The 17,282-nt window shown below is 39.2% G+C and overlaps 1 protein-coding gene and 1 long non-coding RNA gene across 21 annotated transcripts in view; one reads left to right on the top strand and one right to left on the bottom strand.

Annotated features, from left to right (window-relative positions):
* The window catches only part of Sorcs1 (sortilin related VPS10 domain containing receptor 1), a 513,824-nt gene that overhangs the window by 50,785 nt on the left and 445,757 nt on the right, over window positions 1-17,282 (bottom strand). The gene's annotated exons all lie outside the window — the stretch shown is intronic.
* Window positions 1-17,282, top strand: part of LOC103158813 — a 71,321-nt gene that overhangs the window by 28,012 nt on the left and 26,027 nt on the right. For 15 of the 17 annotated variants that reach the window (XR_004768946.1, XR_004768954.1, XR_004768955.1 and 12 more), the window contains 3 exons: window positions 5,281-5,376; window positions 5,680-5,742; window positions 6,412-6,574. The exons of the other annotated variants lie outside the window; for them this stretch is intronic. This is a non-coding gene — a long non-coding RNA (uncharacterized LOC103158813). The remainder of the gene's footprint in view (window positions 1-5,280; window positions 5,377-5,679; window positions 5,743-6,411; window positions 6,575-17,282) is intronic. 17 annotated transcript variants of the gene reach the window in all.

Below are 17,282 nucleotides of genomic sequence, written 5' to 3'. Positions count from 1 at the left end.
GGATCCACAGAACAAGTGAGCTAAGACCTAAAGAAAAGAAAAAATGCAGAGTTGTAAGCCATGTGGAGGTTATGCAACCCAGGCAATGAGGTCATGGAGAAATCCATGTTCAAAGTCCCAGGAGCATAAGGAGATGTTAAAATTAATACATTAAAGAAGAGTGCAAAGAAATATTATAAGAATACACCACACAATGCCTAGAGAAAAGGCCCTGTAGACCTTCTGGACTGAGTTTCTGATTTAAATCTTTTCTCTAGGAACAATGATAAAATAGCAAAATATTTTAAACAAGAGTGTTGGGGAAGCAGCATAGTGATACTTTTCATTCAGAATGATCACTCTGAGCACTACTTGGAGGATGAGCTGAAAAGCATCCTAGTACGCTGGGAAGCCAACAAGGGATATTCCAGAATAGATGACGGTGAATAGGAAAGAACTTCACATGAATGCCTGTGTACCTCCGAAAAGTAACTCTGGTATAGTTGGTAGTAATGTTCCCCTTAATGCAGAACCCAACTACTCTCCAAGACTCAGGGGCATCAGGATCCCTCAGTAGGAGGATGCTCTCCGTCCAAGATTATTCATAGGTGATGTTGGGTCTGTAACAAATGCTGATGTCCTCTGCTCAGCTGTGGAACATCAGGTTTTCCTTTGGTTTGTTTAATGATAAACTGACTATTAAAAAGCTTTTTAAAATGTTTATTTAATTATATAAAGGGATGAGGAAGATTCAGACTTCAGGAGTATACAGGCTAAATATGCTTCCATTAAACTGCATAGAACTGAATTCAGTTTTAGTGGATGGGAACCCAATCCCTAAGTTCTGTGAGACACAAAATTAGCAGCTGCCTAGCTGGACATGGTGGCTCATCCCTGCAACCTCAGCACTTGAGAGTGTGAGACCCAAGGATTACCATTATTTTGAGATCATCCTAGTTACATACTGAGCTCTAGGTCAGCCTGCAGTATGGAGTAAACTGTACCTCAAAAATTAAAAACTAAATACCACCTGTTCTAGGAAAATTGTGTATTGGGAAGAGACCGAGTTAATTTGTGTGACTCTTAAAGGCTGTGGGGTTTTCTGTTGTTAATATCAATTATCAAGGATGCCTAACATAAACACAAAGCCTGCAGATAAAATTTTTGTGTCCAATACAATTTTAAAAACATACAATTCTTTGTGTTTGTGTTTATTTATTTATTTATTTATTTATTTTCAAGATAGGATTTATTTGTAGCTTTTTTGGAAGCTGTCCTAGAACTCACTCTTATAGACTAGCCTTTCCTTGAACTCATAGAAATTCACCTGCCTCTGCCTCCCAAGTGCTGGGATTAAAGGCGTGGAACACCACCACCTGGCTTATGTGCTTGCATTTTTTTAAAAAAAATTAATTATTTTGAGATTTTCAAATATTTCATGTACATCACTACTGTCACTTCTCCCTCCAGTCCTCCCATGCTCTTTTTTCTCCCAAACTCAATACATCTTCATATTTAATTTTACATACGCATATATGCTACAGGCATGTATGTATGTATGTATGTATGTATGTATGTATGTATGTATGTATAGCCAGGTCCCACTTCCAGAGTTCTCTGAAGTCCATAATGGCCACTTCCTGCCCCAACCCATTAAGGTGAGAGTGGCCAAGACCTGCTCTACAGAAAACTATCCCACCAATCTTTGAGCTTGCCCCAAGATTAGGCCATATAATGTCTCCAATCCCAAGTCACTCTGGAAAGCCCTGACCCCACAACAAGAAACTGTATATAAGCACCATTTTCTGCTAAGGTCTCTGCTGCTTCTTGTCCAAGCGAAAGCAGCCACCCTCCTTAGTTTTCCCCTCTCAATAATCTCTTGTGTGAGGTTTGTTGTGTGCTGTGACTTTGTGTTACTCCTTGTCTTTGACTGACTGTCTAGGTATCTTTCTTATCTGAGCTGTAATGCTTATATCCTGTAGCCCTTCATCTTGGGTTAGGAACTTGTGGAATTATCTCCCTCTATGCTATCATGTCAATTAGTGTTGTCATTAGTGCCAGTCTTATTCAGACAACTATTTTGTTGAGAAATCATAGATTCGTTATATTTTCTTATATATTATCTCATTTGGCTATTAATACTTCTGGGATAGAAAAAGGGAGATGTGATTTCTATTGGGCACAATGGATGGAAACTGAGGCATGTTCAATAAGATGTTTAATGCCATCAGGTTAGTTAAAGAGTGTTAAATGTTTTAAAAATATCTGTAGTTTAACTTGTCTACCTAGTTCAGTCTTCTGTCAGCCTTCGAGAAAGGCCGACTATCTTTCTCCTTTCCATCTTTTCCCAGCTTTGACCATAGATTACCCTGGGAATGGGAAATAGATTATATCTCCTGGTTAAATGGGGAGTGGGGGTGGTAAGGGGAGGTGATGGGAGATTAAAACTTGAGTGACTGGATGGGTGAGGGCTGCTGAGGAATGCAGTGGGAGAGCAATGAAGGAGATGTCTTGATACAATGAGAAACCTGGTGCTAGGGAAATTCCCAAGAATCCACAAGGATGACCCCAGCTAAGACTCCTACCAATAGTGGAGAGGGTGCCTGAATCTGCCTTCCCCTGCAATCAGATTAGTGACTTCCCTAACTATCATCATAGAGTCTTCACCCAGCAACAAATGGAAGCAGATACAGAGATTCACTTTCTCCTTGGTCAACATACTTATTTCAGTGAAAACAGTTTGGTGTGAACTCCAGACCCCATACTTTCTCTCTGCTCTCTGGTGAATTAATGTCAGGTTTAAGGAGTAAGGAAGGTAGAAGCTGCAAGAGACAAGCAGTATTCATAACCAGAGAAAATTGTGTTATTTAGAGTTATTTCAACTCAATAAATCAGAAGTCATTGCTTCTGCAACTATAACTGGACCAAGACCAGCCAACATCTGGATTCTCAAATCAAATCAATTCCTCACCTCCATTGCCCTTCAGTCATTTGTACAAATGAGCATAGTCACAGAACAGACCCTAGCTCAAAAGAAATGCCTGAGACAGCCACAGGGAACACATAGGGGAATACTCCAAGTGTTGTACTGACTTCTGTGACAGAAAAATTCTTCAAGTGGCCACAGTGACAGCCAGGTTAACCTGAGCAAATGAACGGCACGGGAACCTATCAACTCCTGTAACATGGGCTGAGAAAAGAATGGGAAAATAACTGCTTCAGAGACTCAGTCCTGACAGACCCTGTCCTGAAGTGAAACAGTGAGATGCCCCTGAAATCATCAGAGGCTCAGTGCACACAGTGTGTTATAGTCTGTGTTAAGAGTCTGGTCCACAGAAAGACTGGCCATGGCTCTGCCTCAGACTGTGCAACCTTGTGTTGCAGGAACTTGGAGACTCTGAAACAAAATGCAATGCAGAGAAATAACTATTGTCAATGGGTATTATTCAAAGTAAGCAAAAACAACACAGGATTTATTTCATGGATCTGAACAAAGAAATGAGAATATAGAATGTTTGATGACTTTTACAGTAGAGAGAGGCAAAGGGCAAGACACCAGCAAGAGTGGAGGGAGAGAGGAGGAAATGTGGGAAAATCATGAAACATTATAATTTGAAATGGAACACAGGTCAAATTAATAAAACAAACATGGTAAAATGAATCAGTTATATTTATTTTTACTGTAATGCTCAAATATGGAATAAATTTTGGGCAGAAACCAGAAGATAACACAGATGATTTGTAGTGGAGCTAAAATTAACTTTTGTTTTTGGAATCTATAATTCTGGTTCTCTGGAGACCATAATTGAGGTACAAAACAGTGTGAACCAGAATAATGTGATATTTCAGCCATTTCTTCCTATTGCTGAGGATATGCAGTCAAAATAAAGTCACCTACGATCCCTGAAAATGGAGGACAGCATGACAATGGGTCCTTACCTTCAAATGGGGCATGCCCCTAACTGGGAGAACGAGTGAATGGGGAGATGTGTACTTACTTTACATGAGTGACATAGACACAAGGCTTGAGTGTACAATGGGAGTGCACATATGCTCCCATAAAGGCATCCACTACAGCTCAGTAAGGGAGAAAACAGAAGAGTTCTAGAATGTTTGCTGTGCCAGAAATACAGCAATACCTTGCTATAATTATCTACTTAAATGTTAACACTAAGAAACAAACTTAAACCTGTCCAAATTTTCCTGGAATCACAAATTTGAGCCAGGCCTTTTTTAACTTTAGCCCTCTTGCCACTCATTCAAAGATGGTGTGAAATCTGCTCTGTTGTACCCCTCCTGGACTGGTTGCAAAGGGTGAGTTCAACTCTACAGGAAGAAGCCTTAAGCTGGACAGATTTCCAGGCTTTGAAAGTACCTTTCAAAGTTCAAGGGCTGAAAACTGAGTCCTAGTCTAGTATATTGAGAGGCAAGGCCTTGGCCTTATGAATGGATCTGTGTAATTATTGCAGGAGTAGGTTACTTCTTATAAAAGTGGATTCCAATAAATGATGAACTTGACCTGTGTGCCTATTGCCAGGAGGCATACTCTTGAATTGCCAGTGTTCAGCAGCTCTGAGGTACATCATGCTTGATGGGATTCTCCATTTCTATGTTCTACCAGAACTATGCCTCAAGAAGGCTCTCACCAGATGTGAGTGTCTGGGTCTTAAACTCTCCCACCTCTAGATCCCCACAAACCAGTATCTATTACTTGTAAGTTACCTAGCCTGAATCATGCTGTTACAGCACCATAAGATAGGCAAAGACTAACTAACCTATGTCAAAGCCTGTGAACACAGATCCAGTTGTTCAGAGATTAGAGGTGTAAGGGGATCCCAGTGTCAGGTACCATGTACTTTAAGATACAGTAGGAGTTCTAAAACAGGCCCTGGTACATTTCTGACACTAAGGAAACTTAATGAGGGAAAGAGTAACCACAATTGATGACCCCATGTGGTAATTTGTAAGTGTAAACCAAGTCCTTCTTGTACAAAATACACCTATCTCAGATAAGGAGCTTTGGTACCTGCCCTCACTACTTTTCTCTAGCACATTTTCAGTTTGTGGGCCTTCTGTTCAACAGGAGCTTGCAGGGCTGAGATCTCTCGGGTGACTTCCCTGATCAGCAGAGGTTGTTCCTGGTAGATCTTATTAGCACCATGCCTTGTGGGCTTCTTCATTTCTAATAGAGCTCTGACATGATGTCAAATACCTATATAGTGGCTAAAGATAGTCAACACCTCTCCATTGCCTTTTCAGAGATGACTTTCAAACACCTAGATTTCCTGTCCCTTTCTGCAGGCAAGAAGGTAATGAGCGCAGTGGCTAGACCCACAAGGTGAACAGTTACCACACCAAAAAGGACATGATGTTTTATTATTTCACCAGAAAACTGAGGTACGCCTATGCTTGAGTGACAGAAGTCAGACCAGGACCACCAACACCTGTATGTTTCACCTCTCAGGATGAAATGCAGAGTCCTGGCTTTCCAAGTGTTCTTGTGAGGACTCTGATTTTGAAAAATTTGTTCAAGTAAGCATGCAAATGCTTCTGGATACAATGTTCAATTGCAGAGTTTCCAATAGCACTCTCACAAAATGGGTTAATCCTTTCCTTGTAAAAGGTCTAAAGCACCATATCTTTGGTTGAATAACCCGTTTATCCTAATTTACCCTTCATGTGTTTTTTGCTCTGGACTAGGTTTTCAATGAGCAGAACACATGGTAGGAAGACCACATGGCTGGTGTGAGCAGACAGATGGCTGTAAGTTGAGACTTCTTTATCCATAGAGACTTTTGCTGTATTATTACCTACCACTGCACAGTGGCTTTAGGATTTACCTCCATAGGCTTTGGAAGAAAAACCCTGGGAGTACTAAATGGCATAAATCTTATAAATGCTTTTGGATGACATTTTAAAATCAGTCATAAAGCAAAACACTTAGCTATGTAATAAGAGCAAAATTACATTTAAAAAAAATGGGTGGTAGGAAGATTCCTTTAGGAATAAATGTGTATAACCAGCTTTTCCTAGTAGTAAGATATATACTAGAAATGTGTCAGCTTTATTAAAAGTAAAATAGAGAAAGGGAGAAGAGATATGGTGTATTCACTGGGGGTATTTGGAAATTCACATCATGATGACACATAAAACTAAAATTGTACATACGAATTATGTTGTTAATGTAATTTGGTGTTGGTGAATACCATTTTCACTAGCGAGACACACACACACACACACACACACACACACACACACACACACACACACACACACAACGGCATCAGGACATGGATGTTTTCTCGCTTTGTTATTAATGTTTTAAATCAGCTTTCAGCATTTTGCATCTACCATCACTGGACTGACTTAACTCTGAACAGATTTGTGAGTTCTTCCTTGGAAAGTAACTCAACTCCGTTTCCCAATCATTAGGCTGCAGTGGAATAGAAGTGGGTTTCCGGAGGTCTGCAGTGGTCCAACATGGGAGAAAAAGTGTCCTTAAAATCTCTATATGCAACATTCTGGTATGAAGGTCAATGAAATGTCCTTTGAAGGAGACTGCGCGTTAGAATGCCTGGTTAAACCTTCTAACCGGGTAGGTTCCTATAACCTCTGTTGAAGAATTATTCTCTAACACTGAAGAAGTCTGTTTTATTTAAATGAACATGTAGCTCATGAAGGGATGGACATGTGGAAGGGAGGCAGGATGGGGACATCCTGTTATGGCATCAGATGCGCTTCATCATCCCTGGTGGTCAGTAGGGCAGCAGATGTGACAGTTAGATCACGCTCACACCACACTTGGTACAAATGACTCTCAACTTTTTCTCTTGTAAACTCCAGATGGGTAGAAGCATGACTCCCACTGTCATTTCTGTTTCAGATAAGCTCAGCTGCTATATTAACCTTGGAGTTTGTCAGGTTAGAAATACATAGGTATGTTGACATCTCTCAGGATGTTGGAGTAGCACCAATGTTTTGGTGAAGGTGAAGGATGAATTCAAGTGCTGCTGTCTCAGGGTAGGTATTCAGTTTCTCATCAGCAGTGGGTGAGGGTTAGGACTGAGCACCTGGGGCAGGGAAATGAAGGAATAGTGCAAAACTTCAGAAAACTTGTTTTTCAGCCAAGGATTACATGGCTCTGATCCTGTAATGAAGCTCTGATCCTGGGGTGGCTGTATTCCATGAAGGTGCTGTGGGATGCCTTAAACAAGCAGGGTAGGGCATTGACAATCCAAGCTGAAGACTATATCACATGTCACCAGACTCTGGAATATTCACTGAACTGGAAATATCACCAATAAAGTTTCTTTCTTTGCTTCTCAAGGCAAACTATAAGCATCTGACATCTCCATCTCTAATGAATATGAAGGTTGTAATGTATGGGGTTCAGTTGTGAGCTGAGAGGAAAAACTGGACCCAAGAGAAAGCTGTTAATTGATACAGCATGAATTGAAGAGAGTAGACTACTCCCTGAAATCAACCCATATTGCCTGACTCATTTATTTCCCTCCTTTTAACCCCAGGCAAGAAGGGGAAAGAAATGAAATGACTCAATTAATTCTTAGAGACAAAGAGAATAAAGAAGAATGGAACAAGGACTAAGACATGAAAAAATACCAAATCTCATGGCTCATTGATATCAGCTCCCATTTCTTGGTGTAGGATGAGAAAATAACCGATGCTTCTAGAACTGACTTTAGTGGCAGCTAATTCAGTCTTCTATCTCTTTCTGCTACTTCTTAAGGCTTCAAATAGGTTTTCCCCTGGAGGAAGTATTAAGTCAAATTCTGTTACCTATCCAAACAAAGGGGTGTGACTTGGGAAGATTCTCCCAAAGTGGTCTTCTCTATCATCTGAGGGCTAGAAGCATCCTGTAGTATTTGTGTGAATTATATTTTGGGGGATTTTATATGCTTGTAAATCTTTAAAGAATCCAAATTAGAGTTGTTGGTATGAACAACTACTGAGCACACAATCCTCTCTCCTCATGCCCATGGAATCTATAACAAAAAACTTTGTTTATTAAGTTCTAGTCTTTGTATATAAATTGAAGTATTGAAACAATGGCATACAGGCCGAATTTTTAATTTTAATCCCTTGCCTCAGACTTAATTTTGAAGCCTTAAAATATGCAGAGAATTGCCTCTACTTACTTGTACAGCTGTTTTAAACAGATTTAATTATCTTCTGTAGCACACAGACACCACTTCTGGCTAGCAGCTCTCTTAAATAAATGCCTTTCAAATTAGTGTTGTTGAGTTCCTAAGACTGATTAGGTCCCTCCTGGTCACCGTGCCTGCCACGGCTTGCACCAGATCTCTCTGCAGAGCTGAGTGATGGTAGTAGAAGTCTTTGGGCTCATTAGGTGTTCATTAGTGGTCCAGAGGATATCCATCTTGAATGAGGCTACAAACAGATCTGCCACCCCTCATTGCATGTTTGGGATTCAGTGCAAAATACTTTTGACTGGCTTCTTAATATTCAGACATAGCTGGAAATGTTTAAATATTTAGATAAAAAATTGTGGATTCTTCTGTTTCCCTCCTGAGTTGTTTCTTGAAGAATTCCTTCTTTGTTGTTAATGAAACATTAATGCATTGCTTCAGTTATTAATTACAATAGTTATTTTTAATGAATTATTGCATTTCTGTGTATGCATACATGCGCTTGTGTGAATTATTCTTGGCTCTGCCACAGTGAGTCTCAAATGGAAGTATCCTCATTTTTCTGCAATGCTGTTCCTGATGAGGTTGCCTTCTTATATGTGAGATAAGTTTAAGGGCAACAGGGATGGGATTGATGACAGTGGGATTTCTAATCAACCATAACGAAGTTACAGTTACAGAGTTGAGTCAAACCAGATAGCAATGTTGTGGAACTCTGAATGATGTTACTAAATCATTCTGTCTTCTAGGTTTTGAGGGCAATGTCATGTGCTATGAGCATAAAGAGGTTTCGATTCTTCTATCAAACTTACCAACACTCTGGCTTGAGTATATACTGTCATACACAGGGTTATACATGAGCATGAGAACTTCCCTGCCATTGAATTCCTTCTGTCATCAGACATTCTCTTTGTTGTTAGCAGCATTTGCATGGATACTCTTATGTTAGAATCAGGACATGCACTAGTTCACGATGAAAGCAGAGATTTTGTTTTCAGATGCAGGCTTTAAGGTGTTTGGGATACAACTGGAGTTTAGAGTCTTTTCCTTTGAAGTTTGGGCATTATCTCTATTCTCCTAGGGCAAGTGATCCAAATCCACACAAGCTTATTGGATTGTTTTATTTTCCTACTGATGTATTAGGCATTTGGAGCACAGACACTAAAGTTGCAGCTCATGGTGAATGGCTTCAACTTGACAGATATTCATGGCTTATTCAGAGATTTCAAGATATTATTACAATATCATGCAACATATTACACTTATGTTGGTTTTCTACTGCTTTCTACTTCAAATGATTGTAGTATTATTATCGAGGGCTCCCAGTTATCTCAAAGCATGTATTCACACAACAAACTGATAGTAAATGGAAAGTACATGATAAAAAATTGGCAATTAAGCCAGGTGGTGGTTGTGCACACCTTTAATCCCAGCACTTGGGAGGCAGAGGCAGGCAGATCTCTATGAGTTCGAGACCCAAGGCTACAGAGAAACATTTTCTCGAAAAAAAAATAACCCAAAAAATTCGTAATTAGCTAATTTTTATTGAAAAACAAAAAATCCATATGCAACTGTCTGGGAAGACACTTGATTCCTTAGGGCCAGTGGTTTGGTTGACATGCACAGAAAATGGAGATTATATGGAAGGGGTTCATTTGCAAGTTACCAAGTACAAAGGAAGACTGCATCAGTCTTCAGCCTCACCTAGCTCCATAGAGGGAAAACAAGAAAGGTGAAGTATAAATTAACCTTGTGACAGAAGTGTAAGCTTTAGATCACATAAAATAATTTAGATACCGATATGAGGAGGTGAATCTTTCTCTTCCCTCTGCATTAACCATAACTGTGATGCTGTCTCTGAAAGGAGCAGGGGCATCTGGATCTCTCAGGATCCTGAAAGTCTTGCTGTTTTCCCAATATCAGAAGCATGACACAATTATCTCCCTTGTTACCAAGCATGGTACTAAGTATGGACTATTTTCAGAGTAACTGGCATATCAGATGCAAGTAAGAAATGGAATTCAAGAAATTTTGAGGAGTATATATAGAGGCCCGTGTTTTACTTTTGTAGCAACACATATTTTTTAATATTTAGGAGTCCTTTTTGTTTTGGTTTGTTTTAGGTAACATCTCACTATAGCACTGGCTGACCTGTAACTCATGCTATAGATCTGTCTGGCCTGGAAACCAGTACTCTCTCAAGTAGTTACATTAATGGTATGTGCCACCATGCCTGGTAATGCTCATTTCTTATTAAATGACAGCTCAATTTAAACTAATCTTTAATAATCTGTACATGAACATTAAACTCCTTAGGTATTGCTTTCCTACATTGTTTAATAAAGCCCTTTAGAATAAAGTACAAAGTAATAAAGGCAGAATTATGCAAAGTGGGGAAACCCAATAGGATAAACAGTGTCTGGGTTTGTAGGAATGTCTTCCATAACTTATGAATACTTTTAGAATATCCAGAATGATACTTTTGATAGCTTTGTTGAATGGTATGTAAGAACAAAGGGGCACAGGCCAGTCTGGCTTTGGTGCAGGATGCCTCAGCTTTTCTTCTGGTGCCCTATTACAGTTGCTACCCATCCCCAGACAATGCTTATAAAATTGAAGACGGTTTGGAAAATGCATGAGGTTCTAGCAACAAAATTAGTTCTTTGTACCTCGGGGAAGTGGTAAAATGGTAAGCAACTACAAAGCTTGAGTTTGACTACTGCTCTGCTATTTAGTAGATGGATGATCTCAGGTAAGAAACTGTGCCTTTCTGTGCCTCTCCGTGTAAGGCTTCTGTGAGATCATCTCAAGAAACTCTGTGGAAAACTCTGTCAAACCAGAACAGTTAGTGCTCACTAAGCTTCTGGCATCTGAATTGTTACCATCGTGTAGATGTTAATGCTCACTGGCTTTTCATTTATTCTTCATTGTTCATCACACGAGTCACCCATGCAGATGCACAAAATCAACAGAGGGAAGGTAAAACAGAGGCAGGCTGTCATTAATTAGCACAGAATCTGATCATCTTGTGTCAGATCCCCAGGCCCAGCTGATCTGAGAGGCGTCATCTTCACTGTGTTTTCTGCTCTGGAAGCAGAGTATGAAGGGGCTGGGGCTGGAGCTGGCAGCACAAGGCAGCACATTCCATGCCTGCTGTGCTTGCTCTGGGTACTCAGCTGGACACTGTTTTTCCAATCCTGACCACATCTCAGACACAGATTTTCTAATGTTTCCATATCCTCTCTTGCTCTTTCTGGAGTTCATGGCCTATTTTTCTTTAATTGTTCGCATGTACACACACACACACACACACACACACACACACACACACACACACACACACTCCTAAATATGTAAAAACAACCTGCTTAGAATGACACCAACAGGCATTCTTACATAGAAGTGGGAAAGAGACACCCAACCTTCCACAAAGAACCTCAGGAAACTAAGGAATACTAACAGCATACTGGGGCAGAAATAGTCTGCCCCAGAGAAGATCATTTCCAATTGGTTATTCAAACCAATTCAGCTCTGAAGTCACACACATACATGTATTATTTTTTCCAATCTTACTTATATAGCTGCTTGTTAGACTAAGATTCATTCCCAGGCCCATAGCTTTAGTTTGTTCTTTTTCACTATGGCATAATATTCCACTATTTAAATATGCTAGAAATATTCTATTATCTATTACCTATGCTTATGTTATTTCTAGCTGAGGACTCATACATATTTTATAGACAATTTTACATATTTTCTAGTGCATATGTGAATACACTAATGATTAATACAGTACTTTTCCCATATCTGAAGAGATTAACTTTCAAATTCTCTGGTGAATGCCTGAAACCACTGATAGAACCCTCTCCACAGATATGAAAGATGTGTGTGCATAATGTAATATAAAAATAATGCATTTCATATAGGATATTATATATTTATAATAGTTAATTTATAAAGCAGACATAGTAGCTCAATAAAAGATTGACCAGTTTTAAAATAGAATAGCTATAATAATATACTGTAATGAAAGCTTTTCTAGGCTGAGGATTTATTTCTGGAACTGTATAGTTCCATACTTCTAGACCTTATTCAATTGTGGCTAAATAAATCATGAGAAGTAGGAAGCTGTGAGTCACAGGTAACTTGACGGGTCAGCTGAGGTACTTGCTGTTTAACATGTCTTTAAAGTGGCAAAGCCAATTTACCTGCCATCAAGCATTGCAAAGATGATTGGCTATTTTGCATGCTCTACAGCTTAATTATCAGTCTTTTAACATACACTTTCCTGGCAGTTTGCAGTAATTTTATTACAGTTATTACAGTTTTAATTTGCATTTCTCTGATGTGTACTGGTATTAAGACATTTCAAATGTTTTATTTATTTTTCCTTTTTTGTGTATGAGTGTTTTCCCTGCATTTTTATCGGTGCAGCCTGTGCCTGTGTGGCGCATAGAGAGATAAGAAGGTGGCACCAGATCCACTGGAGCTGGAGTTACAGTTGTTTATTTTTGAGCCACCATGATCCTGGCAATGGAATCTGAGGCTTGAGTAGCACATGGGTACATGCTCATCACTACAGCCATCTCTCCAGTCCTGAATAATGACAGTACTTACAAGCCTATTGCCTGCTAGGATACCATCTTTGAAAACTTCCTCAGTTAGCATTTTCACATTTTAATTGAACTGTTAATGCTCTTCTTATTGATTTGTGGTGTTTATTTATACTTCCTAGTTACAAGTCTTTGATTGTAACTATGTGTTATATCTTTTCCCACTGGGGAAATTTCTTTATATTTTTCAGAATAAGGTTATGAAGTTCAGAACTTTTAACTGGAATGGGGTCTAAAACAATTACATCTTCCATTGCACTTCGTGCATTTTGCTTGCTCCTTTAGGGAAATGTCTGGAGAGCTACAAAGATGACACCAACTAACAATCTAAGCAACAGAGGATAGGCTACCTTAAATGCCCTCCCCTGATAATGAGATTGATGACTAATTTATATGCCACCTATAGGCTTCATCCAGCAGCTGGTGAAAATAGAAGCAGACAGCCACAGCTAAACACTGAACTGAAGTGGGAATCCAGTTGCAGAGAAGGAGGGGTGATGAGCAAAGGGGTCAAGACCAGGCTGGTGAAACCCAGAGAAACAGCTGGCCTGAACAAGGGGGAGCTCTTGGTTCCCAGACTGATAGATGGGAAACCAGCATGGGGCTGATCCAGACTCCATGAATGTGGGTTTCAGTGAGGAGACCTCGGAAATCTATGGGGCCCCTTGGAGTGGATCACTATTTATCCCTAGCATAGAAACAGACTTTGGGAGCCCATCCCACATGGAGGGATACTCCCTGAGCCTAGATACAAGGGGGTGGGCCTAGGATATGACAGACTCTGAAAACCCCCTATGGGGTTTTCTGCTCCCTGGGGGGCAGAAAAGGTATGAGATAGGTAGGGTGTTAGTTGGGGGGAGGGGAGGAGGGAAGTAAGAGGGACCTGGGATAAACATATAAAATCATCTTCTTTTTAATTAAAATAAAAAAATAAAAAATACAAATAAAGACCTTGCCGGGCATTGGTGGCTCATGCCTTTAATCCCAGCACTTGGGAGGCAGAGGCAGGTAGATCTCTGTGAGTTCGAGGCAAGCCTGGTCTCCAGAGCAAGTGCCAGGATAGGCTCCAAAGCTACACAGAGAAACCCTGTCTCGAAATAAATAAATAAGTAAATAAATAAATAAATAAATAAATAAAGACCTTGATCAGACTCAAGCACATGAAGGTACTTTAATTTGTATTTTACCACAGTTGGTTTTATGTTACATTGACAATAGAATTACTTTGCGTATGATATGAGGATAAAAATCCATATATACCTATAGGATTACATAGTACCTACACAATTTATTGCAAATATTATAATTTAATCTATTGAAGTTAAACACATATACACACTTATATACTATAAACACATGTGTATGTTTATTACCTATTCATTCCCTGCTTGGTTTTTGTACGGATAGCTATATAATAAATCTATCCATAACTTATCCCAGTTTTGTTTTTTAATTGACTATATTTAATGATATGTATATACACATGTTCATTCACATACCAAAATATATGTGTGAAGGTCAAAAGACAACTTACCAATGTTGGTTCTCTTGTTTTACCACATAGGTCCCAAGGATTGCATTCAAATCATCAGGCTTGGTAACAAGCACCTTCATTAACCAAACCATGTATCCAGTACTAAGTCATCCAAAGTTGGGAAGCATCTTCCAGATATTTTTTAATTTAAATTAGAAACAAGCTTCTTTTACAGGTCAATCTCAGTACCCTCTCCTTCCCCTCCTCCCCTGCCTCCCATCGACCCCCTTATCCCAACTCCTTTCTGCTCCCTAGGGAGGGTGAGGCCTTCCATGGGTGATCTTAAAGTCTGTCATATCATTAAGAGCAGGGTCTAGACCCTCCCCAGTGTGTCTAGGCTGCAAGAGTATCCCTCTATGATGAGAGGGCTCCCAAAGTTCATTTGTGTTCTGGGGTAAATTCTGATCCACTACCATTGGCCCCATAGATTGTCCAGACCTCCAAACTGACTTTCTCCTTCAAGGGGTGTGTATCAGTCCTATGCTGGTTTCCCAGCTATCAGTCTGGGGTCCATGAGCAACCCCTTGTTCAGATCAGCTGTTTCTGTGGGTTTCTCTAGTCTGGTCTTGACCCCTTGGCTCATCATTCCTTCGTCTCTGCAATCAAACCATGTAGTAGCTGGTTCCCTCCGAATTTTCCCTCAGGAGAATTGGCTCTCTTGCAACCGGATGCAGTTTTATCCGGTAAAGTGAATGATCAGACATCTTGAAGCTGAAACTATCCCAAACTTTTCTCAACTATTCTCAACCTATTTCTCAACCTATTCTCAAACTTTTTTTGTTTGTTTGTTTGGTTGGTTGGTTGGTTTTTCAAGACAGGGTTTCTCTGGGCTTTGGAGGCTCTCCTGGAACTAGATCTTATAGTCCAAGCTGGTCTCAAACTCACAGAGATCCATCTGCCTCTGCCTTCCGAGTGCTGGGTGTGCCACCACCACTTGGCTTTCCAGATAATTTTTACTGTTCTTTATTGTTTAACTATCAAATTCTCAGGTAATTTCTAATAGTTTCTTAAACATTAACACAAAAATTATTGGAAATTTTTATTAGGATTGTCTTGCACCCAGGTCAATATGGAGAATTTGACATCTTTTCATAATATCAAACCTCTCTATCCATGGACATGATACACTTCTTTGTTCATTTATGGTCATTTTAAAAACAGATCAGATGCATTGCAGTTTCCAGGGTAGAACTACTGAAAATAAGCTGTCAAATTTGTCTGTAAATATTTGGTGAATTTTGATGCTACTATAAATTACCTTTAATATTATATTCGTAAATTTTCTCAATCATTGTCTTTTTTTTCTTGGTGACCTAACCTGTTTTTCTTATTTCTAGCTCCTCAGCCTGTATTCAGATGAGGGATTTAGTGTCTGATCTACCATATAATACAATGTGACAGATGGATTCCCAAAATTATCTGGGAAACCTCAGTGTGAAATAGATAATGGATTCATCCTGATGAATTTTTTTCATCTCTCAGATAGTCAACGGCTTTCCAGCCTACCTGGCAGAGATTTCTACCCTCCCTCCTTTATATTCCCTCCCCTCTCCTTAACTTTGTTTCTTTTTCTCCCTCTCTCCATCTCCTTCCCTCTGTGTATTTGGATTGCTATAAGCTAATCAATCACAGCCTGAAGCAGATTATCTCAGATAGCTCACATGGATAGGAATAATGCTACTTGGCCTAAAATGACTTGTGATTTTCTAGTTTCAATAAGGAATTTTTAAGAATTAGTTCATAGGGGGCTGGAGAGATGGCTCAGAGGTTAAGAGCACTGGATGCTCTTCCAGAGGTCCTGAGTTCAATTCCCAGCACCCACATGGTGGCTCACAACCATCCATAATGAGATCTGGTGCCCTCTTCTGCCCTGCAGGGATTCAGGCAGGAGGAACTATGTATACATAAAAAATAAATCTAAAAAAAAGAAAAGAATCAGTTCATAGAAGCCTGGGAACAATTAAAGACAATGACTTAGAAATATTAACTTAAAATATTTATGATTTCATTACACACACATTCCTATATAAATACATATATAATATTCTTAAATATACAATACATTAAATATATATTACTGTACAATTAAAGAAGGAGAGGTCATGAATTTGAATGTGAGTAAGGGAGGAGTCATGGGGTGGCTTCAAGGGAAGAAATGGAAGTGGGAAATTGTAGAATTACAGTATCAAAATATTACTAATTAGAAGAAAAATAGCTATGGTTTTGATCAAACATGGAAAAACAGTCTTAACTCTTTCATCTTTCTCTACCGTCACACTCCAAATCTTCTGAATTTGCTTTTCAAATTCTTAATCCTTGTCCTGCCATTTGTGTCTCCCTTTACTGAAAAGACTGCGTATAACTGTAAATTTCTTATGAATGAGTATCCTTAATTCCACAACAATCAACCGAATAGAATGTACATATGTGGCCATGTATATGCCAGGTCACTCAAGCATATTAAAGGTTGATGGCCACCGGCTATTGGAAGAGGAACCTGGAGATCAACCTTGTATACTTCAGTGCTAATTTTATTACATTCACTTAAAAATCCTGTTATCTCCATCAAAGTCAGTACATTGCTGGCTGAATTTTAGTGTGCAGAAAATGTCGTTGAAGACATGATGACAGCCAAGTTTAATAACTGAGTTAATTTATTTAACACACTTATTTTTAGAAATATCTACTTAGTTCCAAGATGGCAACTTTGCCTTCGTACAGTCCTAAGTACATAGAACACACTTTTCTTTTATTCTCCACCTACATAGTCTGAAATTTCAGACAAAGACCATTTGTCAAAGAGTAATCAGTGTTCATAATGATATTGTCATTGTGTTACCAAGATACAAAGTCTTAACTGTCAAAGAAGTTATAATAATTTTTACCTTGGTGCTGTATTTGATCAGTATATTTAACCAACCTGTTGACTTTGGAAAGAAAAGCAATGATGTCAGGTTGAGAGAAGCAGAAGAACATCCTTTGATGACT

This window comes from Cricetulus griseus, chromosome 3 (genome assembly GCF_003668045.3).
Source record: "Cricetulus griseus strain 17A/GY chromosome 3, alternate assembly CriGri-PICRH-1.0, whole genome shotgun sequence".
In the NCBI taxonomy this organism is placed as follows: domain Eukaryota; kingdom Metazoa; phylum Chordata; class Mammalia; order Rodentia; family Cricetidae; genus Cricetulus; species Cricetulus griseus.
Note: the sequence above shows the minus strand (reverse complement) of the source record. Positions and strands in the feature narration are given on the sequence as shown.